Source organism: Vanellus vanellus, assembly GCF_965231255.1.
Source record: "Vanellus vanellus genome assembly, chromosome: 2".
NCBI classification, from domain to species: Eukaryota; Metazoa; Chordata; class Aves; order Charadriiformes; family Charadriidae; genus Vanellus; species Vanellus vanellus.
Genome location: NC_138906.1, coordinates 156809061 through 156834919, shown reverse-complemented (window position 1 = coordinate 156834919; position 25859 = coordinate 156809061).

Below are 25859 nucleotides of genomic sequence, written 5' to 3'. Positions count from 1 at the left end.
CTTTGAAAGCATCTAGTGTGGACAGTGTAGTTAAAAGGAAATGGCAACCAGCTCCACAATACATATGGTCTTAGGCTAAGTTTCATCTGCCGCGTGCTTAAAGAAAAATTTCTTTGGGCCACTGAACTTGTATGACAACCACTGACATTCAGAGTCAGTCAGAAATTGTCAGCAGTATCCCAGAAGACATGGGAGATGACCGGATTCAAATGGCACCAAAGAAGCAGCCACTGCCTGCACTCTATATGAAATCCTGCAAGATACACTTGCAAGAGTAAGGTTTCAATCGCCTCCTGTTGTGTTTAGGAGCAACTGTGCTGTTGGAAGTTTTATAAACCATGAATAAAATCCAGAAAAGGAAGGAAGCCACATGCCAAATCACAGCTGTCCCATATTTCCTCTGAGACAGAGATTCCCAGGAGAGTGAATTCTGCAACAATAAGGGCTCATACAATAGAAATTTCCATAGGGAGAGGGAAAATCTACCAATTCTCCTCTGCTGAGTTTGAGCAGTTAATGTTTGGAAGCTCCCACAGGGTGTGCAATAAATAACCTTGAGTAAGAGACCCTTAAGGCTGGAGCCAAAGGAATTCCTCGTATTGGAAAAAAATTGCATGGAAAACCCCTTTAGTGATGGGACTGGGAAGACTGATCTTTAGCGGAGAACTGTGACTGAATTGCACTGAGATGGTAAAATCCTTCCCTTTTATTCAAGTTCAAACAAGTTCCCAGCTGGAGTCCATCAAATTGGAAAGCGGATACAGTTCAGAAGAAGGTGAGGAGTTACGGGACTTATAATTTTCTTTCCTGAAATTTCTGAAGACTTTTTTTTCACAGAACTCATTTACTGCCTTTTGTTAGACGATAAAGATTGAAGAAAAAATGCACAAGAGACAAATAATGGAAGAAGGGTAAACTGGAAAAAAAACTAATCTCAAAGTAGGCTACATCTTCTGGTGTCCATTTTTCCAGGCTTTCAGACTGGTGTGGGGAAGGATTTTGAATTTGCTCATTCTGCTAGTGTGATCACTTGCGCATCCTTGAGAACGGATTTACACATGTACTTAGAAGAGACGCTTCCTGAAAGAGGAATAAACAAGAGTTCCCTCCATGGTATTGTATGTGTGTGCACACACAACATACAGTTCCCGAGTAATGTGGAGAATAAACAGTGTCTAACTGTTTGGAAGATGATTATCTGCCACTTGGATACTGTCTGTTTGGGTGCGTGTCTCCATGTGCTTATGGAAAAGGCACGGCACTGGCAAACGAAATGTTCTGTTTATCTGTATGGCATGACACACGGTAAGCAAGAGGACGGGATTCCTCATTGTGTCGTGGTAATACAAAGGAAAAAACTGGAAAAAACTAACTTAATGGAAAGACTAAATCCCAAATGGGATAAGCAGTCTGGAAGCTCCTATAATGGCTCGGAGCAGTGTCAGCTGCAGTTGGAGTGTGTGAAATGTTGTAAGGGGTGTGTGTGTCTGTGTGTGCAAACAGATAAAAGTGTGTGTAACCATCCATCTATAACTAGGGACTGCCTACTGGATGCCAGGAATGAGATTTGGCTGCCGAACATAGGCATTGAGTCTAATCTGAAATACCTTGGGATATCTTTACATCCAGATGTGACTAGCAGATGTGACAGAGGATCCTCTGGACATTCAATGTCCTTCTGGGCCAGCAGCTAGAGGTCAGATAAGAAAGCTGTGGCCATATAAAAAACAAGTTTAATTGGCTGAATTCTTCAGAATGTGAATGTAAAAAAGACCCAGGTCTAATCTTGACACTACTGAGATAAACCTGATACTTCTCAAGAAAGTACAGGTGCAGATTTTTGTCTCCCATATTCCACATTATGACATTACATTCTCTGTCACTGCACTCTACATTTGATAGAGCAGGTACATCGACTTGCATGTAAATATCATTTCTGTCAAAATCCCTGTAGAGGATTGAGCAGAAAGCTGAAGGTTTGTCTGCAATTGATTATTTTCTCCAAGATAGTCGCATTTCCAGACAAGAGAAAAGGAAAATTAACTTCCTTGGAACATGAGTTTATAATCATTTGCCAACAATAAAATACCCAAGTAAAGAAAGACAAAAGTTTAGATCAGAATTTTTCCAAAAAAGTATTCCATGCCAGACCTGCACATTACTGGTAAATGACCATACCCAAGAACACTGGGGTGGATTGGAGACTTACTCCAATTTCAAAATGATTGTGTGCTGGAAGCCTACCAGGCTGAGGGGAAATGGTTTTGTTGCTACTGAATATGAAGGGCCAACGTGACATCTTAGCCATAGCAGCTCCCAAGCTTGCTCCAGCAAAGGCAACTATTGAGAATTCCTCCTGCCAGAGGTATGTGAGGGTGAGGAACTCCCTCTGTGACTTACCTACTCACCAATTATTACTTTACAAATTCTAATTAAGGCTTTGTGATCTGAGATTTACAATACAGCAGCCTCCATATTAGGTTTTCAGAATAACCGAGGAGTCTTCTCAGGGTTGTTTAGCTAAGGAAATAAGAGGGTGAGAGTTGAGCTGTGGCTGTGGTGACAGCTACGTAGCTCACAATGTTCTTCAGGCTTCTGTCAGTAATGTGCAGACATTTCTATTCCCATAGTTACTGGCGTTGTAATGCAACACAAGCTGCAAAACCAAAAAAGCTTTAAAGGTGCTTCAGTGTATGAAGAATTGTCCAGGAGAATTGAATTATGATTCCGTTTTTCTGGAAATGGAGAGTCTGTCACTCACAAACCTGCAGGGTTCATGAAGTCCCAACTTCTGCTAACAAATTTCATAAGCTTGTGTTGGCGGTGCCAGTGAAGTGGGCCATCGTGAGAGCACTGGTCATTCACCCCAGCTGAATATCCATGGGTTTGTGGTCACCAGTGCAAAATGTGGCTCTGGGGGACGAGAAAGGGATATGGCGTGTGGTCTGCTGATACTGTTCTTATCTTTAAAAGTCATTACAGTTGTGATGGGAAGTAGAAGAAGTACAGCATGTCAGCAGAGAGCAAGAGTCACTGTAAGTGCTGCATGCCAGACAAACTGACATTTCCTCCCCAGCTGTTCAAGCCCCCTGAATGTTTCCATGCAGAATAGCAAGATTTACTGGCAGGCTGTGGTCGCATCACCCGAGAAGAAAATCTATAATTTTTCAGCTCTGAAAAAATCCCCTGTGTCTTAATTCTCAGATCTTCTTTTCCTGGAGTGTTATTGGAGTATAGCAGAAGATTTATTGCTTTGCAGACAGAAGATAAAAGGGGATTCCAGCACCCTCTTGAACATCGTCTGTTTAACCCCAGGAGTAGTGGAAGTGCCTTGACTCAAATAGATTAGCCATGATCATTAACTTAACTCCAGTCCCTCCCAGGAGGTTGACTTATTTTCAAAATTCCCAAGCATTAACTTTGATGGACTTCTAAGATAAATTTGTTTTTCTTTATTTAGTTGTCTTTAAATTTGACCCTCTTCAAAGTTAACTGTAACAGGACCTGGTGCTGAGAGATGCCAGGAACTGACCACCTGCTCCCCAGCTTTCTGTATGGGAACTGGAAAAGAAAATGACCCTGTCTACCAAACCTTAGAGTTTAGGATATGGTAAACCGGATGTCAAAGAGTAGTGCTTTTGCTTTCAGCTCTTAATAACAAAAAGGTGCTTAAAATTAAGATTCAAAGACTGTACTTAAGGCCTGCAGAGATTATGAGGTTGCAGAGAGAGGCGCTACTGCATCTTGACAGTGAGTGAAGATCAAAGTCAATTACTTCAGCAACTGAAGAGGGGTTTAGAAGTCCAGCTTTTGGAATGTACTTCTGAAAAATCTTGGCCTGTGTTAAGTATAACTGAAAGGAATGCAGCTCTATAATACAGAAGAAGTCCTTGCACATGGGAATACTGTTTTCCACATGCAAACAATGTGTGTACACAGACTGGTGTTTGGATGTATAGTTACTTGATCAATGCTTTTTTTTTTTTTTTGTCAGACCATCACTAAATCTTGTTCCAGTGTGTATTAACCTAAGTACTGTGTATAAGCCAACGGAGGTAGTTTTTTCACTCTTTTTGGCACTAACCATATCTCAGCTGAAGCTCTAAATCCAATTTCTAGGCCCACACGTCTATGAAGCTATGAGCAAATTGAAGATTGTCCAAAGGGAACAAGGATGACAACAGTCTTGAAAAACATGACCTTTGAAGGAAGGTTTAAATGATAGGGTTTGTTTAGTCTAGAGGAGCAGAGACTACATCTGACATGATAACAGCTCTCGGATATGTATAAAGTTGTTATGAAGAGGCCGGTGATAAATTGTTCTGTGAACATTTGGGAGCTGGACAAGAAGCAACTGACCTTTCAGCAAAGAAGATTCAGGTGAGATTTTGGGAAAATATTTTTTATAAGTGCAGTTAAGCTTTGCAACGTGCTACTGAGGGAGCCAGTGAAACCTTTTCATGCAGATTGCATGACAAACATCTGTCGGGGATGGTCTTGGCAAAGAGGAGACTTGGCGTCCAAAGGAGGGGATTGTCTAAATGGCCTTTGAAGTCCTATTCCGGTTTACTTTCCTGTGCCTGTAAATTTTCTTTGTGCATGTCTCTTGTTCGCACACTGTAAGAAATACGATGGGTTTAAAGCTGGTGGTTTGAAGGTGTGCCTTTGGAGAGCTTCCATCTTGATGTGTTCAACCCCTGCCATGTTTCCTCATTTGGTATTGAAGTTCTCACTGGACAAGGTGACCTGGCAGGAGCTTCCTAGTGTCCCAGCAAGCCCTGGAGCACGTCTTGAAGGCTCCTGAGCCACCAGAGCCCTTAGGGCTAGGTGCCAACAAGTCATTTAAGGCAATTTAAAACAAACTTTTAAAGCCATCCGCTGCTTTCTTGTGTGCTCCCTATAGCCTAGTGTACCAGAAAGAAGGCGCCCTGGAGTACAATTCCTACGTACAAAAACCAGAGCTACTGCAGGTCTTGCTGAAGGGAAAGCAAGCCGTATGGTTTCCTTTCTTCTTGTAGGAGAGTACGATTTGAGGTTAGTGGGGATGGAGTGGGCTCGGATACATAATGCTGAAGATTTGTGTTTTTGTTTTTTTTTCTCCATTTGGTTTTAATAGCTCTGTGACTTGCTAACAGCAAAGTTTTAATGCAAACTGTTGCGTCCCGCTTTTTAGGTTGCTGTAGGATGGGAATAATGGAGGAAGACCGGTACTTATGTTGCTTTGATACTGTGAATGATCCTCTCATGCTCTGGAAATGTCGGTGACAAACAAATGCTGCTGTTTTGGTTTCACTTGAAACTTCTGCAGAATTTGAACAGCAGAAGTCATCAAAAAGACATATGTTTTTCATGAAAAATGTATTGTTCATAACATTTGCTTTTTAAGAAGAAAAATGACCCATTCTGGAACTGTTCTGACATTTCCGTGACTTAGTTTTTCTATTTTTTAACAAAATACTAGTTCTCATCTATTCTAATTTTCTCAGTTTATTGTTTTCTGAGTGTTATTTTATCATTCCCTCCTCCAACTTCCCTTTTGCCCCATTTTGTCATAGGCTTTTCAGGTGCTTTAGTGGCCAAGAACTGTTGGTGAGAGAGCACATGTGCACATATGTTGTGCTTATAAGGATGCCACTTACTCCACTTGGTCCTGTTGGGGTGTGGGTGTTTTTGCCTTTGAAATTCTCTCTTACATCTTGTTTCCATTGTTACTCCTGGTGCAGAACTGGATCCCATCTTTTTTTCTGTTTTTGTTCTGTTGGAGAATGACTGGCCAACAAAAATGTATCTTCCGTTCCAGTGGGTTATACTTCCTTTGACGACAGCATCTCTCTCTCAGTCCTCCCAGGTCTGATCCTGGCTCTGTCTTTGATTATTCAGCAGTTGTGTTCAGGTGTACCTCCATTAAATCTGCAGTTACCTTGAATGACACACGCCAGTCGCACCTTGCCATGGCTCTGTAGCGGTATGAAACTGGATTTAGAAACGCAGCCTGTGTGTTGGCCTCAGACCCGAGTCTCCTACATTATCCTAACTTTTGTTATGTTCTGTCGGTCATTGCTCTTTGAAACCTCACTGTCAGGTACTTGGGAGAGCGCGCAGCAATACAAAACAGCATTCTTTGTGTGTGTGTGTTTTGTCTTTGCAGTCAGATTTTTTACTATGGTTTCTGCTTTCCACTTGTTTTATTGTTAGCCTTGTTTTGTGCTCAAATTCCCATTTGGCACTAGCGGGTTTAATTTTGTGGCCTCTTGCTGTTACAAAATAAGGTTACAAAACTTGCTTTCAGTTTCCTGGCCACAGCTGATACCTGCGTGCTCTCAGCAGACCACTTTTCCAAACTGGAGCTGTAATCCACTGTAGCAATATTGCTTCCTGACATACAGAGAGGATATGCCAATTCTGATCTTTTTGCACGGTATCCGTTTGAGATTTCAGAAAGCTGTAAAAACTTTGCTTTTACTGTAAAACCTCTTTGCTAATGCACATGACGTGCACGTGGTTTGCTTTAAGCTGAGCATTCAGGAGTACCGAGCAGGCGCATCCCTCTGTTTTGAGGATGTCAGATCTTAAATTTGGTGAGATTACTGCTAAGCCACCTTGAAATGAAATCCTGCCTTGCACATACATCCTGGCACCATCTATGTGGGGTAAAATACAATGTCTCAGGGTAGGTCTTCTTGTAAGATGGCCAGGCTCAGAGTTTGAATTGTTACAGTCTGTAGAGCCCTGTCCCAGAAAGAGCCTTACTGGTTGCCCTAAAGCATCTAGCAGCAGCAGCAGCTCTCAGAGGCAGAAATGTCTTTTCCTCTCCTGGCTGAAGAGTCTGCATAAAATGCACTTGCATGCAGATGCTTGTGGATGGCTTTTATACAGTACTTTATAAAACTTGTGCCATTCACCCAAAAGTGAGCAGAGGGAATCCGTCCATTCTAAATATCATAACTGATACCCACCCCAGTACCTTTCTGAGCTTGCTTCCTTTGTTGGAGCTAGACTAGTAGATGCTGTAGGCTGAATTTGCATAGCCACTGATCCCACACTCCTTCTGAGGCATCATGCGTTTACTCAAGCTGTTCTGTAAGGCCGTGGTGTTTTATGACAAATGCTTTCCTTTTAGTTTTAGTCTTCCAAATGCCTGTTCTTCAATCTATGACTTTCTGCACATTTCTTCACTTTGCTTTAACTGCCGCAGGGAGCCTGCACTTTTGATAAATGTGCACAAAGTCCATATAGTTGGCTGCTCTGGTTGATTGCTGGATTTGTTTCACACTTTCTCATCCAGGCATTTCCCAATTGCTTGTGTCTTTCAGAATTCCCTGGTTGTTGAGTCGTGGTGACCTCAGTCCTGGTGGACTCCAATTCATCAGCCTTTTTCCTGCCATTCACTTGCTGGCACCTGATCAGGGTTTGTCATAGCAAGGTACCATGATGTCCAGTTGCCACATCATTAGCGTCTTGCTTGATACACAACAAGCCAACTGCAAGGTCTATCTGATCCTCTTAGTCTTTGCAATGTTTTCTCATTCTTTCGTTCTTCTTCTGGCAGAGCCCTTGATGGTGTCTGGATTCTCAGTAGATATCACTGTCTTTCAATCTGGATTGCTCACCTGGAGTTTGTGTGTGGCTCTTTACTGATTGCTGTCAACATTATGTCCCTTGGTTTATTCTGGTTTACCTACCCTTGCAGGCTGTAAGTGTTTTTTCCTGGGGCTAGATCTGCTTTCTTCCTGAGTCTCTCCAGTGAAATGGATTTGGTGTCCTATCTCCTACAAGTAAGGGGTTTATAACTAATTTTTACAACCTTTTACTAGGTACAAGCATAGTAAACATTTCTTTCCCGTTTTAAGCACAAATGAAGCTCTGATTTCATTCTGCACTGTCTCAGGACTTAAGTTGCAACGATGAATTCTACTTACTGAAGTGCTGCAGCCTTGATGGGCTTTATTCCCATAGGCAGACAGATTCTCTGTATCTTCTCCAAACTCCTCCTTCCTCCAACACCTACTCCTTTCCCCAGTTTCCACGCAGGGACCTAACCTGTCCTGTTTGGTTTCTGCCAATGACTGCCCTAGTCGATGCTAATGAACAGTTTCCTAAGGAAGGTTGTGTATATACTCTATGGAAAATAAGGTCTTTAATCACCTATTGCATAGGAGTCTCCTGTGGGAAGTGAAAAGTCATAGTTGCAATGAGGTCTGAATTATCACTTCATTTGAGCATAATAATGCCCAGCTTCTCTCTGGCAAGTTAATCCTCCCCCCTGAATTCAGTGTATCCTTCCACCCACTCTCTTGTCCCTCGGAAGATGGCCCTGTGCCATTTAATTCCTCTTTCTGTCCATTTCCCTTTCAAATCTCAGTCATGAGAATGAAAACAAAGGTTTTTTTTAAAAAGGAACATTGCCCAACCAATGCCCAAGGGGATGACTTGGGCTTGAGTTTGTCTCATTTCATTTGAACTCAAGCCTAGAAAACTACTGCGACTTCAGATGTCACTTGAGATTATGCTTAAATCTGAGCATATATTTAAGGACCTCCCCAGAAAATCTTCAGTTTTATATGAGGCAGGTGTCTACTGACTGTGTGGGAGAGTCATGGGTTTAAGAATAATATTCAGGGATGTCAGAGTGCCTCTGAAGGAAATGCCATGCAGCAGATGCCAGAGCCCAAGTAAGGAACGCTTGTAGTCATAAAGGCTCTGTGTAAGTGCGGGGAGTTTCCCACTAAACACTTTGTGCCAGACTGGGACACATAAACTACATAAACAACAGGAGAAAATTTTTCTGCATTTCTGTCTCATCGCAGTGTGTTCCCAGCAACGGTTTCAGAGAGTGAACAGATCCAAAGAATGAGGCAAAGTGTGCACTTGATGCTTCTTTGCTGATTGGAGACATGGGAATGGATGTTGATATTTTGGAAACTGTGAAGCGTGCTTCCTAACCTAAACTGTTTCCTGGTTCTCATGTGACTCAGAGACAAGTAAGCAGATCTTCTCTGCTTATACTCCAGTGGTATTTAAATTACTGAAACTGCACAGGATGGTTTAAATTAGTTCTGAACAATAGACCCTATTCAGGCTTTTGGTGAATCCACTAAATCCTTTTTGGCTGGTTATAAGAAGCTTATATTTGTAAATGAATTGATTTTCCTGCCATTTTTATAATGTTAATAATGGACAATACCTTATAAGAGTGTATTCTACTACAAGATTAATTTGTTTGTTCCAATTACCAACTTTCCATTAAATATTTTTATTAAAATTGATTGCCTTATTATATGTTCATGCTAATTAAATAAAATCTCAGAATCACCATCTACTAAAACAGAGGACATACTTTGGTGGAACAAAGTCTGCCATGACGCTGGACAGAATATGAACTCCCGGCTGGGCTTCGTGTACTTCTGTTGCTCTGCGGGCTGCAATGGGAGTCACTACCTGTTCAGACCCAGTGGTATGAAAGCTAAGAAATGGCAAGACTTCCTTGCACTACAAATTAACTTCCTTACTCAGTCTTTACCCCAAATGAGGTGCAAGAAATGTGTGCCATGTGCTAGAGAAAACTGGGATCCCATTTTTCAGCATGAAATCATGCCAACAAAATCACAGTCAAAGTCTTATTGAACTAAACTGACCAGTGTGAAAAGCAATTGGTTATGTGGCCATTTAATACATGAATTCTTAAAACTCAGGAGCATACAGAGGAATAAAGGTCACTTACACACAGTGAATCATTCTGCATGCAAATCGCCGGTTTGTCATTTAACTAATTGCTTTTATGTGTATTGAGTCATTTGGACTGAATTGAAAATGAAATGGTTTCCAAAAGAGTCTTTCCCTGATCATTTTTTCGTCTTCCCAAAGATGTGGGCAGTCATGCAGTTGCTGTTCTTTGCCCCAAAGCTGACTCTATTTCTGCTGTTGTCGCTTATATTTGCACAGTGCAGACCATGGAGGATTTCTGATTTGTGCTCGGGACAGCTAGGTGGTGACACGGGGAGAAAAGACCCTAATTGCCTTCCTTTTAACAAAATTTATCATTGGAGAAACATATTCTCTCTGTTGTGAGTGCAGGAACATAAAATGAGAGCCCACATGGAGGTTGCAGTGAATATAAAACAGAGCTCCAGAAGATTTAGGACAACCAACCAATTGTCAAAGGTACTTCATATCACTTCTTATTTCACTGTGCTAGGACTATATAGAATGCCCATCGCTCTTTCTCATGCTCAGCACGGCCCAAAAATCATTACCTACACACTGAGGAGCTTGCAGAAGCCCCTGCAGAGGTTCCAGCTTCTCTTTTCCTCTTCCTTCTTTTTGCTGCTGCTGCTCCGAGAAGATGATCTTTCAAACTGTAGGTTTCATTGCTCCCACTGCAACCACAGAGGGAGGTTGTTAGCGTTTGGCACTGCTGAAGTCACCAGGCTGTTTGAGCAGACTTTGGAGTTCTTTGTAGCTGAGGGCAGAAAGCAGCCGGTTCTGCTGCAGAGGCTGCAGCATGGGATGCTCTTGCTCAGCAGCCGGCTGCAGTCGATGCCGATGCGGGCTACTGCTGCAAAGCCTTACTCTGGCAGCAAAGCCTCCTGCTGGAGACACAGTTTATATTGGGAAAATTTGTTCTTTGGTGTACTTTATCACCTCCATAAAAACATTTGCTGTAGTGCTAAAATGGCACGGTTTGGGCGAGAAGAAGAGAGAGATTGGATTTAGAGGGGAGTTTTTGCTGGCATGGATTTATTGGGTTGAAATGCTGAATGTCTTTGCACTCCTAAATGACAGACTTAAGCTGGCAAAAGCACAATGTCACTGTCAGAGAGTAGAAGAGCTTAGTAGCACAAGAGCTTTGATTTCAGGACTGGAAATAAATATGCAAACATATGTACGTAAATATATATGTAGATACATGTATGTATGTTTTATAATACTGTTATGTGTATAAATATTTTATATAATACATATACATATGTGTTCTAAACAATATCCAAATCACATCCATCTTTGCTGGGACTTCCTTGAGACCATCCAGAAATACCATCCTCACCATGAAAACAGAGAAATGGAATATGACCATATAAGGTTATATGTGCACGTACAGTTTCACATTGTGTCTAAATCCCACAGGTGCAGTTAAGCATTCTGGTCATGCTCAACGGGTCATGCAGAAGCACAAGACTACTATTTGCAACAGCAAAGGTTGTGTCTCATCAATGTCCTTGCTAGAAAGGTTATATAGCAAGGACAGATCTTTTAAAACAGTTGTGTTTTTTTTCTTAGTCAGAGCTAGCCAAAAGGGTCAATTCGCATTTAGACACCAACAAAAGGGAAAAAAACATCAGAAATCGTTTAAGAAATCTATTTGCAAGCGCTACACTTGGAGTCCGGCTTGGAGCTTTTGGGACTCTGTCCTTTATTTAGGTTGACTATATATACAGTGTGTCCTTCTGGGATTCTGAATGACTATGAGAAATATGTGTTTTATAATGACCCCTTTATGATCTAACAGAACATGTCAACTTATATTTTGACATGAGTGCCTCGTTCTCAGCCCGGGAACGAAGGGGATTTTTGCCTTAGAGAGAACTGAGTGAGATTATAAGTACTGCTGTATGGGTAAGCTACTCTTAATTAGTTTCTGTTTGTTGCTTGGCCTGGCTGGGAACATTAATAGTTGTGTGGATCTGCAATGTAACTCAGTGAGACTATAAGCTGTTTTATCTTCCCACCACTGCCAATTCTTTGACACTGACTGACATCCTGAAACAAGGAGCAGAATGGCCAGACAAGAAAGTTGCTTATTGAAACAATGAGTTTCCTGAAATAAACAGAGCAGTTTTGCATCAGGAGGCCTGTTCCGTCCCTGGAACAATGCTGGGCATTTGCATCGCCTAAATGAGGTTAGTGTTTTGCAAAGTCTTATGGAAGTCTTCGTGTCACTATGGGCACCAACAGATAAAGCCAACGTGATAAGGACTGAGGTCATGGAGAAGAAAAGGGAAGGAGAACGAGATCTGAACCAGACATTTAAACTGCTGTGATAGTTAATTAAAATGATGTAATTGCTCCTATATTAGTTTCCCTTTCCCTTGCCCTGACATTTACCTCAAACCAACTCTTTATTGTCTGGTGCTTTTACTCTCATACCAACAGAGTGGCTGCGCTAACACCCTGAAGCTACTCTAACTGACCTCAGAGGGGAGCCAAACATCTTCAGTCTTCAAAATGAAAGCCAAAGGCATGGCAGGAAAAAAGAACAAATTGGGAGAACTTTGTTGGCTTTCCTTCCAAAGACAGTCCCTGCATTGAAATTGTTTTGTGCAATACAGCGTGGCAGACACTAGATACAGCTTTGTAGTTTTGTTTCACGGTTAAGTAGAGTTGTTCCATGCTGACTTCTCAGAGACAACCTTGAGTTACTTTCAAGAAAGAATTAATTCAATTTTGTTTTCTTCGTTTGTCGAATAACAATGAAATTTGGTCTCCTTTTTCTTTCATTGCCTTTATTGTTGATGGCTACTGAGTATTGGTGCATGTGCATGTGAACAAATATATATGTATTGCTTCTTTATGGATTGGTCACAAATATCCCCGACTGATGGTGTGTGAGCTGAGTCCTTTGGTGGCACAAGCTTCCTGTTCATGCCCTGCACATCCTGACAAAACCTGCTGCTCTTCTGAAAAGCCACATGAGCCAAGGCACTCTCCCTTAATACATTTTAGAAGGAGAAGGAGGAAACCCCCCCGGTGACATATCTCCCCAAAGCTTAGTAAGGATTGTTTGCAGGTTTGTTTTCTGAACACTTCTAACTTGCCTGTTTTCAGGACATGAGCAAAGCCGTCACCTGAGGAATTTGGTATTTGGGCTCTGGGTTGTCTTCTCCAAGGCTCTCACTGCATTTGGCATCACATGCACTGTGGAAATGTCTCCCATATGTCCCATCCTCCACTGCCCTAAAGTGGGGGAGATGGTGGTATCAGGTAACTCCTCTCACCCCTGAAGATACTGTAAAAGAGAAGCCAGTTGTGATTGTTGGGCAGAGAGACACCATCCAATCTGTCACTCCACTGGTACTTCCTAGTTATATCTATTTGTACTATTTGTACAAACTGCCATTTGCCTAAAGAATTCAGCACATACAGAGTATAAATAGGGTTTAAACAGTTTGGTGAGTCTTGTGCAAATTTCTTTCTTTCTTTCTTTTTTTTTTTTTTTTAATGTAACAGCTGGATGTGATAGTCTTAGAAAGTGCAACAGTGTCAGGAATTCATTTGCTGTTTTCAAGAGACAATTGGCCTTAATTACCTGATCCAAAGAAACAAAGTTAATGTGGTGCAACGCGGAAATGCCGTGCCCCATTAGCAAAAGATGTTTTCAGTTAAACCAATGTTGCGGTGGCACAGTTGCAGTGTGCTTACGTGAAGATGCCTTACTCTGAAAGAAAAACTTGGTTAAGGAAAAAAGATCTCAATCCTGAAATGCTTGTTGGACCAAGTTGTATTACTCTCACCTAGACTGTTCCTAGGGGCAAGATTTGTGCAAGTACCAGGGGCTCAGAGGTGGTGTTCTGGCAGCCAGACGGAGTTCAGGTAGTAGTGTGCAACCTTAAGCCCTGATTCTGTATTTCATCATTATTAAGCAGACCGTTTAGGTAAATGTTTAGCTTCAACCACGTGTAAAACTTCTTGAAGTGATTGCTGCATGAAACATAAATCTATACATAAGCTCTGTTGCAGGCTGGGTAGTATTGGTCAAAGTGTACTTAAATGTTTTTTCATAAATTCTTGAGACAATTTATGCGATTGCAGACATCTGTATTGGTAATTAATATTTATAGAATCATGGAATTGTAGAACGGTTTAGGTTAGAAGGGACCTCAAAGATCACCTAGTTCCAACCCCCAGAGATCATGTGGACATAATCTCTGTATATTTTTATATAAGTAAATATAAATATTTTTAATATTTATATAAATATTTTAAAATGTGGAAACTTCATGTTTCTTTTATGATGGAAAAGCCAATGAACAATGTAAATGAATCATGTTTTGAAAAGCCAATGAAGAGATAAATGAATCCCATTTAATTATCCTTGATCTTTTGCTCTGAAACACAGGAAGCTAATAAACACAAAATAATGACCAGCATCAGGCTAAAGAATTAGAGCAGATGATATGTTCAATTAATTGGATCTCTTTTCTATTGTCGTGGTTTAACCCAGCAGGCAGCCAAACGCAATGCGGCCACTCACTCACCCCCCAGCCCCCCGCAGTGGGATAGGGGGAGGAGCATCAGAAATAAAGGAAACTTTGTGGGTTGAGTTATAGACAGTTTAATAGAACAGTAATGGGAGAAATGATAAGAATAACAATAACGATAAAAAAATATACAAAACGAGAGATTCAATACAATTGCTCACCACCCAATGATCGATTGCCAGCCCGTCCTGAGAAGTGATCGCAGATCCCTGTCCCCAGCCAACCCCCATTTATATACTGAGCATGACGTCTATGGTATGGGATATTCTTCTGGCCAGCTTGGGTAAGTTGTCCTGTCTATGTTCCCTCTCAGCTGAAAAAGTCCTTGACTGCTTAGCAACAACTAAAAACACTAGTGTGCTTATCAACCTGAGTCCAAAACATAGCACTATACCAGCAGCTAGTAAGAAAGTTAACTCTATCCCAGCTGAAACCAGGACATCTTATCAAACATAACACCAGAGGCAATGTAGGCCCACTACTGAATGGGGTGGGTGCCCTGGTGACAGAAGATACAGAGAAGGCAGAACTACTGAATGCCTTCTTTGTCTCTGTCTACTCTGTCGGGGGCTGTCCTGAGGAGTACTGTTCCGCTGAGACCCCAGATGAAGATGAAGTCAAGTCAATGGATGAGTTTGCCTTAGTTGATGAGGACTGGGTCAGAGACCAGTTAAGCAACCTGGACATCCATAAATCCATGGGTCCAGATGGGATGCACCCGCGGGTGCTGAAGGAGCTGTCTGAAGTCATTGCTGGACCACTCTCCACCATCTTTACCAAGTCTTGGGAAACGGGCGAGGTGCCTGAGGACTGGAGGAAAGCAAATGTCACTCCAGTCTTCAAAAAGGGCAAGAAGGAGGACCCGGGTAACTATAGACCGGTCAGCCTCACCTCCATCCCTGGGAAACTGATGGAACAGCTTATCCTTGGTGCCCTCTCAAGGCATATCAAGGATAAGAGGGTTACTAGGGGCAGTCAGCATGGCTTTTCCAAGGGGAAGTCATGCCTGACCAACCTCATAGCCTTTTATGAGGAAATAACGAGGTGGATGGATGATGGCAGAGCGGTAGATGTGGTCTACCTTGACTTCAGTAAAGCATTTGACACAGTCTCCCACAGCATCCTCATGGCTAAACTGAGGAAGTGTGGACTGGATGATCGGATAATTAGGTGGACTGCGAACTGGCTGAAGGAGAGAAGCCAGAGAGTCGTAGTCAATGGGGCAGAGTCCAGTTGGAGGCCGGTAACCAGTGGAGTGCCTCAAGGGTCGGTACTGGGGCCCATATTATTCAATATATTCATCAACGATTTAGATGAGGGAATTGAGTGTACTATCAGCAAGTTTGCTGATGACACTAAGCTAGGAGGAGTGGCTGACACGCCAGAGGGCTGTGCTGCCATCCAGAGAGACTTGGACAGGCTGGAGATTTGGGCAGGGAATAACTTAATGAAATACAACAAGGGAAAGTGTAGGGTCCTACATCTGGGCAGAAACAACCCCAGGTTCCAGTATAGGATGGGGAGCTACCTGTTAGAGAGCAGTGTAGAGGAAAGGGACCTGGGGGTCCTGGTGGACAGCAGGATGACCATGAGCCAGCACTGTGCCCTTGTGGCCAATAAGGCCAATGGCATCTTGGGCTGTATTAGAAGGGGGGTGGTTAGCAGATCGAGAGAGGTCCTCCTTCCCCTCTACTCTGCCCTGGTGAGACCACATCTGGAATATTGTGTCCAGTTCTGGGCCCCTCAGTTCAAGAAGGACAGAGAGCTGCTGGAGAGAGTCCAGCGTAGGGCAACTAAGATGATTAAGGGAGTGGAGCATCTCCCTTATGAGGAAAGACTGAGGGAGCTGGGTCTCTTTAGTTTGGAGAAGAGGAGACTGAGGGGTGATCTTATTAGCGTTTATAAATATATAAAGGGGGAATGTCACGAGGATGGAGCCAGGCTCTTCTCAGTAGCGACCAGTGATAGGACAAGGGGTAATGGATTCAAGCTGGAACACAAGAGGTTCCACTTAAATCTGAGAAGAAACTTCTTCTCAGTGAGGGTGACAGAGCACTGGCACAGGCTGCCCAGGGAGGTTGTGGAGTCTCCTTCTCTGGACACATTCAAAACTCGCCTGGACGCCTTCCTGTGCAACCTCATCTAGGTGTTCCTGCTCCGACAGGGGGATTGGACTAGATGATCTTTTGAGGTCCCTTCCAATCCCTAGCATACTGTGATACTGTGATCTTATTTAGTTATACAGCATATGTGACTGCAAAATTGTTACCTTCCAAACATATTGGAATAGTCCATAAAAATGGAGGATCTGGAGAACTGTAGGCCAGTCAACCTCACCTCTTTGTCCTGGAAGGTGGTGGAGCAAATTGTTTTGGACAACATTTCTAAACATATGAAGGACAAAAGGATGATTGAGAGTAGTCAGTAAGGGTTTCCAAATGAAAAATCATGCCTGATCAATCTGATAGCCTTCTGTAACGAGATGACTGTCTCAGTGGATGAGGTGACAGCAGGCGATGGTGTTTAAATTGTTAGCCAGACTTTTAACAATATCTCCCATAACATCTTCGTAGACAAATCGATGAAGCACAGGGTAGATAGCTGCACAGTGAGGTGGTTGAAAACTAGCTGAGTTTCCAGGATCAAAGGGTTATGATCAGCAGTGGAAAGTCCAGCTGGAGGCCAGTCACTAGTGATGTACCCCAGAGGCCGGTATTGCCAATACTCTTTAACTTTTTCATTAATGACATGGATGGTAGGACAGCACACACCCTCAGCAAGTTTGCAGATGATACAAAGCTGAGAGAAGAGGCTGATGCATCAGAGGGTTGTGCTGCCATTCAGAGGGACCTCATCAGGCTAGAGAAATGGGCTGACAGGCACGCCACGAAGTTCAGCAAAGGAAAATGCCAACTCCTGCTCTCGGGGAGGAAAACACCTCTGTACCAGGACAGGCTTAGGCAGACCAGCTGGAAAGCAGCTTTGCAGAAAAGGGACAACAAGTCAAGTCAGCAATGTGTCCTTGAGACAAAGGTGGCCAACAGCCCCAGATGGTCCAGAGAGGTTGTGGAGTTTCTGTCCTTGGAGATATTCAAAACCTGACTGGACACAGCCTTGAGTCATATGCTCTAGTTGACCCCACTTTGAGCAGAAGGTTCGACTGGATGATCATCAGAGGGGCCCTCCAACTTCAACCTTTCTGTGATTCTTCAGCATGGAAAGTAGAGCCATGAAGCTGAACACTGAGAATACATAATATGAAGTGTAATGTGTTCCATGATCGTGGTGGGACAATATAAAGAGGAAATGTCATTTTTCACCTGGCTACTGAAAAAATTCCCCTTCAGGGTGTGTATTGTGCAGGTTCCCTTGAGTTGTTATCAAAGTATTGTACAGGATAGATCCTTATCCCTCTTAAAGCATGGGCTTTACAGTATTTGTTGCAGGTCAAACCACCTGAACCTGGATGTGTGGAGGACAGAGGTTCCTGTGCAGTGTCTGTATTTGTTTTAAATCTTACTTCCTTTTCTTGCATGAGGTGTCTAAAAAGTAGGCATGATCCCTCATTTTCCAGTCTGGTCTTTAAGAAAGAAAGATTTATCATACTAAAGTATAAATACACTTCCCCAAGTGTACAGTCTATACACAGAAACTGGTGTTGTTATATTAAAACCACAGAGTTTACCTTCCCTACAAGGACCTGCTCTGTTCAACTGGTTTGTCACACCAAAGTCATATTTACTGTTTACCTCATTACTTGCCTAATGCATAAGGTCAAGTATAAACCCAAGAAGGTAATAGGTTAAAATCCCTTTTCCAATGAAAGCAATGAGACCTTTCATATTCATTTCAACAGAGCCAAGATTTTACTTTGTACATGGCATAACAGTCTACAGGACCTATAAAAGGATGCTCTCTAGCACAGCAGTGATATCAACAGAACTCCGAGGATTAGAGTAGATACAGAATCCAGTTTTATGCAAACAGTATTTTATTTTCTATAATGCCAGTGACACAGCTCTTTCATAACCACAATAACTTGGTCATTTCTTTTTTTTCCCCTTTTGCTTATTCTGTGAATGTTTATAGATGTGGGCAGTTACGTAAAAATATAGTTTTTGGACTATAATAAAGCTGTTTTCAGTTAGTGAAACAGCAAAAACTTAGACTTCTGAAAAGGGCACTGTAGTGTCACATTTATTTATTCCCTGGGTAAAGTGTGGCTCCATCACTCTCTTTTTTCTTATGTTTTTTTTGGTATCCATTCTGTGAAATAAAATTGGCTGCATGCTGAGAATACACCCATTACTTTCAAACCAAAGTGAATTTATTCAGATTATTTATAAATCTGTCAGGATCAAAAACTATGGAGAAAAGAATGATTTAGCTGATGCTACAGTATTGTACAGCTTTAGGCAAAACAGAAATTGTAGGATTGCAATCAGTTTTGGGGGGGGGCTATGTTGCATCCACAGATTTTCTTCGTCCCTTTGAACTTTCCTGCAAGTAGATCTCTGAAGGAGTGAAACACTTTGTGTTTATCCCTTTTACACAGGGTCCTTGCCACAGTCTCCAGCTTAGCTGTAACTCTAGCTGCTTTGTAGACTCCTTAAGGGCCTCAGAGGAGTGTTGGGTTTTTGGCTGCCAGCTCTTCCCCGCAGGTTCCTGCAGTTTTTTTCCTTCAGACCTGTTTCTTAGGCTATCCGCTTTGACCAGTTGCAATTGCTGCAGAAGGCTTAAATTCATCTTAACAGCTGCGGTTCTCTTCTCCAGGATTAAATGGGGGCTAACCAATTCATCTTAAGGCTGACAACCATTAACTCAGAACAAGAGCATTTGAGAGAAAACATGGATCAAAAGAACAATTGACAAGCACAGTCGGCTCCCCAGGTAATCACCCAGCTCTCTCCAAACAAGCTACCATGGGCAACCAAGTGTTCGCCAGCTCTTGGATCCATGTCATTTCTTACTTCCCTTTGTCCTTTGAGTCATTCATCATTGTGTCCTACTGAGCTGCACCAAATGAATCCGAGTTTCTTCTGCTGGGCAGCTAAGCTTTGAGAGATTTAGTTCCTTGATTTTCACTTGCAATGGGTATTTACAATAATTCAGTGTGCTGTCAAGTGGGGAAGGTGTCACTTACACTGCCCAGTGGGCCAAGCATATGGTCATAAACTCATAAAGATTCACAGCGGGTTTGTGGCATATAGGACAGAGTCCCCAAGTTGTCCGTGGTTCCATGTCATCCTTCACAATCTTCATCTCACATCAGAGAAAATGAGAATATATTACAAAGCACTCACAGAGGATGGAATTATCCCATCTGCAAGTGGTTTAGAGTCGATAGCCTTCTAGGCAGTGCCTGTCTTGGTACGTTTGAGCTGCATGTAGCACGTTAGGCCCTCAACCCCTAGATATTAATGCAATACCAATCAATTAATAGCGTTTCAAAGTACGCCTCCTTGGGATCTAAGTATTTCGAGGGCTTGTTCTCAGCAGAATTCCACTTGGCAAATTTATCTTTTTGTACTGCTAACAGTGCTAATCAGTCAGTAGCTCTTTTTTTGATGTGCTTTTGCTCAGTTTTGCCACTGTGCCCAGCCTGTACCCAGCCCACAGATAACAGCTGTGCCTACATAGACCTGCCTTTCTTTATGTGCTTGCGCTTGTGCTTTCTATTCACAGAGGGTCAAACACAACACAGCTGTCGCCAAAGTATACTTGTTTTGCTGTGTTCAGATGATCTGGGCAGCGGGTTATTGCTACCTGAGTAAGAGCAATCCTTTCTAATATCCGAGATCTGAAGGGTTTTAGGTAATTCGTATGTGGGTAAAGGGGTGACTGCATGAAAAAAAAATACAGTTCTCTTTGCTTTGGGAAAGTATGGAGTGCATTGAACGACAGGCAAAACCCCCTCTTGCACAAATGAGTTAAGAGTTTCCATGATCTTTGTTCTGTGCTCTCAGCCTCGGTGCAGGTTTTGCCTTTATGGGATAGTGTTATCTCATGTCACCACTCGGTTCCGGCCTGAGCTGGCCCCTGGTGACACAGCGGAGGAGGCAGCCTGACGGGTCGCCAGTGATCCCCCGTCTCAGTATCACCTAGCACTCTGTCTCTAGCTTTGTTTATGCCAGCTCAGAGATACCAGCTGCATGTTTCCATTCATTACCGCCCCCACTCCCTTTGGTAACACTGCCGAGCACTTCAGTTTCTATCGTGCATCCTCTTGAGAGGACAGGAGGGGTTTTTGCCTGTCTGTGTTCCACAGGATTTTGGCGAAGGATTTACAAACTGTCGTAGCCCAGACAGGAAATACTGGGCATATAAAACTCTAACACATCTTGGTGATACCCACATGTCTTTGTGCATACTTTAAAAAGCTATAAGTGTTAATAAGGAGGAAGGTTTTCAGTGTCAATGCCAGTTTTGTTGCTTAGTTTCTGCTTCTTTCACTCTGACCCAGGGTTTCTATGCATACCGGTATTTTTTGCGGTGCAGTGTATCAGAGGCAGAGGCTGAAGCTCCTCCATTGCCAGTACCAGTTCTGCCCTGACTTTGCTGCGGGTTAACCTAGCAGGTTAACACAGATGATGCCTAACACGCTTATGTGACTAGTGCACTCAGTTTGTTGTCAGGGTTTTTTTAAACCTCATTGATCAAATGAGTACTCAGCCGGGTTTAGGGTTAGAGTTAGGTTTACTTTTGGGCTGGGGAACCTATAGGTCCCTAAACTGGGAAGGGTTTAATATGAAAGTTCTCTTCCATAATCATCACATTCCCCTATTAAAATTGATACAGCATTTGTTTGCCATTGTGTTAGGACTGTAGTGGGAACCAACTGATTATAAAAGGCTTAAAGTTTCTATGATGTCCTTGAGAGGTGCCAGACAGCACATGTTACCAAGGAATTTTTTGTGTGCCAAAAATCCAGGATTGTTATGTTGAAATTAGGAATTCTGTGTTTCTGCTGTTTTCTGGTGATCTCTGGGATCTGCTTGAGAACTGGAAGTATGAGGAAGGCAGCTGCAACCCTTACCAGCCTGCAGCTGCTGCAAGGCTGATGTAGTTTTAGAGATCTGGGTCTGAGTGGGTTGCTGGCAGCCCTTTTCTAAGGGGACTCTTGCAACTGAATGTGGTAGGTATATGCCTTGCCCCTCACTGGGATCTTAAAAAAGATCTCTTCATTAGGTCATTCCTTGGCCTTCATTTTGGGATCTTAAGAAAAATGCCGTCAAGGATGGTAGAGCATCTGCTGGCTGTCTAGGGATGTTCTTCAAACTGAGGCAACTCTTGGTGATGCGACCACTAGTTTGCTTCTGCTTTGTATGTGTGTGAAGAGCACCTCACCAGCCATAGGAGAAGCCATCTTCTGTTGAAAGTATTTGCACTACACCATACTGGTAGTTCAACTCCAAGATCCAGTCAGGATGGACAGGAAGTTCTCCCAATAGATAACTGCTGAATGAAGACCTCTGAAGGATCCTGTGACCTGGAAACTTTAAATTTCATCCCCTTTGTGTCAGCATGAAGAAATTTTTCTCCCCAAAAATGTTCGATTTTGTAAGATTAGGGAGATCAGATAAGATGCATTAATTATTCAGTCTCGTTCAAATTTCATTCTTGTGGGTGGCAGTGGGAGCCGTACCTGAAGCATGGATAATTGAATATTTCAGTACAGCAAATCTGGCAAATGAAGATTTTGTGGAGTGTTTACCTGATTTTTGTTAATTAGCTGTGATGAGTTTTGATTTCATGAAGCATAGCTGAGATACTTCTGTATTCATAAATACGTAAATCTGTATATATTGGTAGATGCCTGGCATGTTGAACACTTGTTTAATGACAGGGTTTTAAAGACATGAATAAACCGAACTTTTAAACATGTTTGTTTTTCCTTCCACAGTTGCCTAATGACAGTGTTTGCACTGGTTTAACTGGTTGTGAGCATACAGTCTAAGGTAAAACCAGAAAAATATTCCTGTGAGCAGACAGCTGGGGAACAGCCCCACAGAGCCAGAGGAGTGGTTAGTAAAACCCATCTTTTAAAAGTACTAGAGTTTGCAGGTTGTTTGTGTGATATGTGAACAATGACATACATAAACTGCTTGAGAACTGGGAGTTCAGATATCAGACTGGACTCAGATCTAAGAATTTGTTGACCCAGCCTTTGAATCTGTTTTGCTTCACTGCTGCTGGGAAGCAGATGTAGAGGGTGTGTTTACACTATCAGATAACTTTTCTGCCTAGTTTACACCTGGTCCCCTGCCTAAATGTTAGTTCATTCCCAAGCTTCCTTTTCCGGCCAACCAGTCTTCTCCAAAACAAAACACAGGTTTGCTTCTGGGGAAAGTTTCTCCCGGTGCCCATTTTCAGTAGTCTGGAGGTCACACCTGGGCTCCCCTTGCACTGTGCAAACCTCCAGCACTCTCCACAGGTTTTGTACCCAATCTGATCCTCTGAGCTCCCATGAGGGTACCCTCACCTTACTGTCTCACATCATTGCAGACACTTTGAGATGATTTCTTCTTCTCCCACTCCATTGTGAATTGGTGTCCAAAGCAGATGCACAGTCAGATATTGTGCAATGTGGACATAGTCAGTATTGGTTTGATACGCAGAGGTCGCTCTCAGGGATGGGATGTATACAGAAGTGTAGACGCAGCCACTGTTCCCTGCCTCCACAGCTGTTATCAGGTCTTATTTCAATCTTATTCAGACTCACATCACAACAATGCTGTCCTAAACATCACCCATCTTGGAAAATATGGCAGAAAAGATCCACAGCACCTCTTGGACTCTGACCAGTGTGGATCAACTGGACTGAGTACTGGAAGTGAATTTCAAAGTCCTGGGGTGGCTCTAGCTATATTTGGTGTGGATTTTATGAATTCCTGGTTTTGTAAACATCATGGTGGACCGCTTCTATTTACTCACAATGTGCAGATGTTCTCTCACATACGTGATCTTACAGGACTCTATTACTTCAGCCAGGGGTGGGGACGCTACTTCAGACAGGTGTCCTCTTTCACTCGTAAATGCCTTCTGTTTGTACTGCAGCAACGACCAGACGCCTAAAGCAAACTCAAGGGCCCATTGAGTTGTACAAGGGGCAGCCAGTGACACCAAACCACAAAGCCCTTTTCCAGAAAAACTGTCTGTTATAGGGGTGCTATTTTAGAAAAAACTAAAATATTTGCTGTAGCTCTTGATTAGAAAAATGCCATAGGAAAAAAAATGTAGGAAAAGGAAATCTGTAAGTTGCAATTAAAACCTTTTTCATGTTTCACCAGTGAACATACCTTTTTTTTTATATATATCTTGACCCGTTACAATGAATGCTCAGCTTCTAAAAGGGTGAACTTATTATTCCTGTCTTTGGGAGATAGAATAGGAATCCTCCTTTCTACAGCAGTACCTCAACCAGTTGTATCAGCTGAGAGTGCACAGATACCTCTCTAGAGACTACTTGAATAAAGTGCCAGTTCCTGAAGAATGCAGCTGAAATCTGTGCTGACTTGGGCAATAATTCAAGAAATCAATCTCATTGTGTTATATCTGGTCCCTTCCTATTAGGCCTTGAAAATAATGTGCGAGGACTGGCATAGAATATACAAATGGGCCATGGTTTGAAAAACAAATTGCATTAACTCTTTGTAAGATTCAAAGGATGCATTTTAGCTTTGCAGTGTAGCTCCAACTTAGAACATAACGCCATAGCTCTAATGTCATCATATGCACTGATGATGACTGAGGCAAAAAAGAATTGGAAGAACAGGGGAAGAAAGAAAATATGGTTTAAGCCAGCTCAAATGGAAATTCTGCAGGTATTGTACTCAGTGTTTTAATGCATCTATAACAAACGGGAAAGTGAGAAGTGTTAAAGTGCTGCCTACATAAATAACTAGCTAGAATTTAGGGGGGGGGAAGCTGTTACTCAGGCTCTGGAGAAAAATCAGGCAGATACAGTGTCTCGTGTTTGTCTGTCTCTGCCTTTTCACTCTTTGCAAGCTTTTTCTCGCTGCTTTGTAATAGCACCCTCCATTCTTACACTGCCCCCCCTTGTCAATGCTCCCTCGCGCGATGCCTTGAATGCTGGCAGCAAAGCCAGACTCGCTGGAATGATAATCTTGGTGCTGCCTGGATGAGCAGCACTCAGGATCAGCCTTCTGGTCCTGTTTTGTTTTCCTGGAAGTCCACTCTTCTCTGCCATGTGATGGGGCAGAGGGATGAGGGAAGGGGACATGGGAACAGCACATCGCCTCCAACAGCAGACCACCACTCAACTGAGAAAGAGGTTGTGAACTATTGAGGGTTAGAACTTTCTTAATTGTCCAGTTGGCAGATCTTTGCTGTTCCTATTTTAGTTTTGTTCAAAAATACAGGGTTTGTGATTTAACTATCCACAGTATGGGACAAGCAATCAGGTATTGCTGCTATTCATTTCTTCTTTGATTGCTTTATCATACACACAACACAAAGTACAGACATATACAGAGGGCAAAATGAGGTATGTGTGCATATTCATGTAGCTAGATATGCATATATCTCTATGTTGTCGTGGTTCAGGCCAAATCAGCTACGGTGCATGTATACATAAACATGTAAAGGGACACTGACATTGAAAAAGAAATAAATAAAACCACCATAAACATGTCTTGGTTTAATTCTGCCCTTATAACATTTTCCCTTCTTGTTTCATATCTTGAGACCGTGATAGAACTTGGGCTGTATCTTTTGGCAGCATTATTCCGAACGAAGGCTGGGCTGAAGAAATACAGTAAAAGATTATTCTGGGTAACAGGAAGCAATAATTCACACCAATGTGAAGTTAAAGAAACTTCAGCCAGACATGCTGCTACAGAATCTTACTCTGTCTTTTTTTTTCTTCCCTGAAAATCAGATAGATTTGGCTAGCAAGCCAAACAGTCTTGTAAAATGTTTAGTGCTGTACTTCTGAAAGCAAAAACAGAGGCATGAGCTTCATGAGAATTTCATATAGGTAAAAAGAAGATGAAGAGCTGTCCCATAGATCCAGTTATGTCAACACAGTTGACATTTCATGGAAATGTTGGTGTGATTCTACACAACGATTTTTCAGATTTCCTTAGTCTATTTCTACAGGAAATCATGTGAAAACTCTTCTCAACTTATTAAGAAGTAAGACTGCCAAATAAAAAACTAATAAGAAAAGGACAGAATTTAGGTTGCTTTACATTAATTAAGTTCTGTTGGGCGATTCTTAAATTAATGCTATGTCTGAAGCAACATATGGAGAAAAAAAATCAACGCAGTTAATTTAACCGTTTAGAAATGGAAAGTCTTGTGGGGTGGTCGGTGTTCAAAGTAGGCACCTTTTCCTAAATCAGGCTGCAGGAATCATAGAATCATCTAGGTTGGAAGGGACGTGGAAGATCATCGAGTCCAACCATCAACCTAATACTACCAAATCCACCACTAAACCAGGAAACCACTTCCCTGGGCAGCCTGTTCCAACACTTAACAACCCTTTCTGTGTAGAACTTTTTCCTAATATCCATCCTAAACCTACCCTGGCACACCTTGTGGCCATTTCCTCTTGTCCTATTACTTGTTACTAGCGAGAAG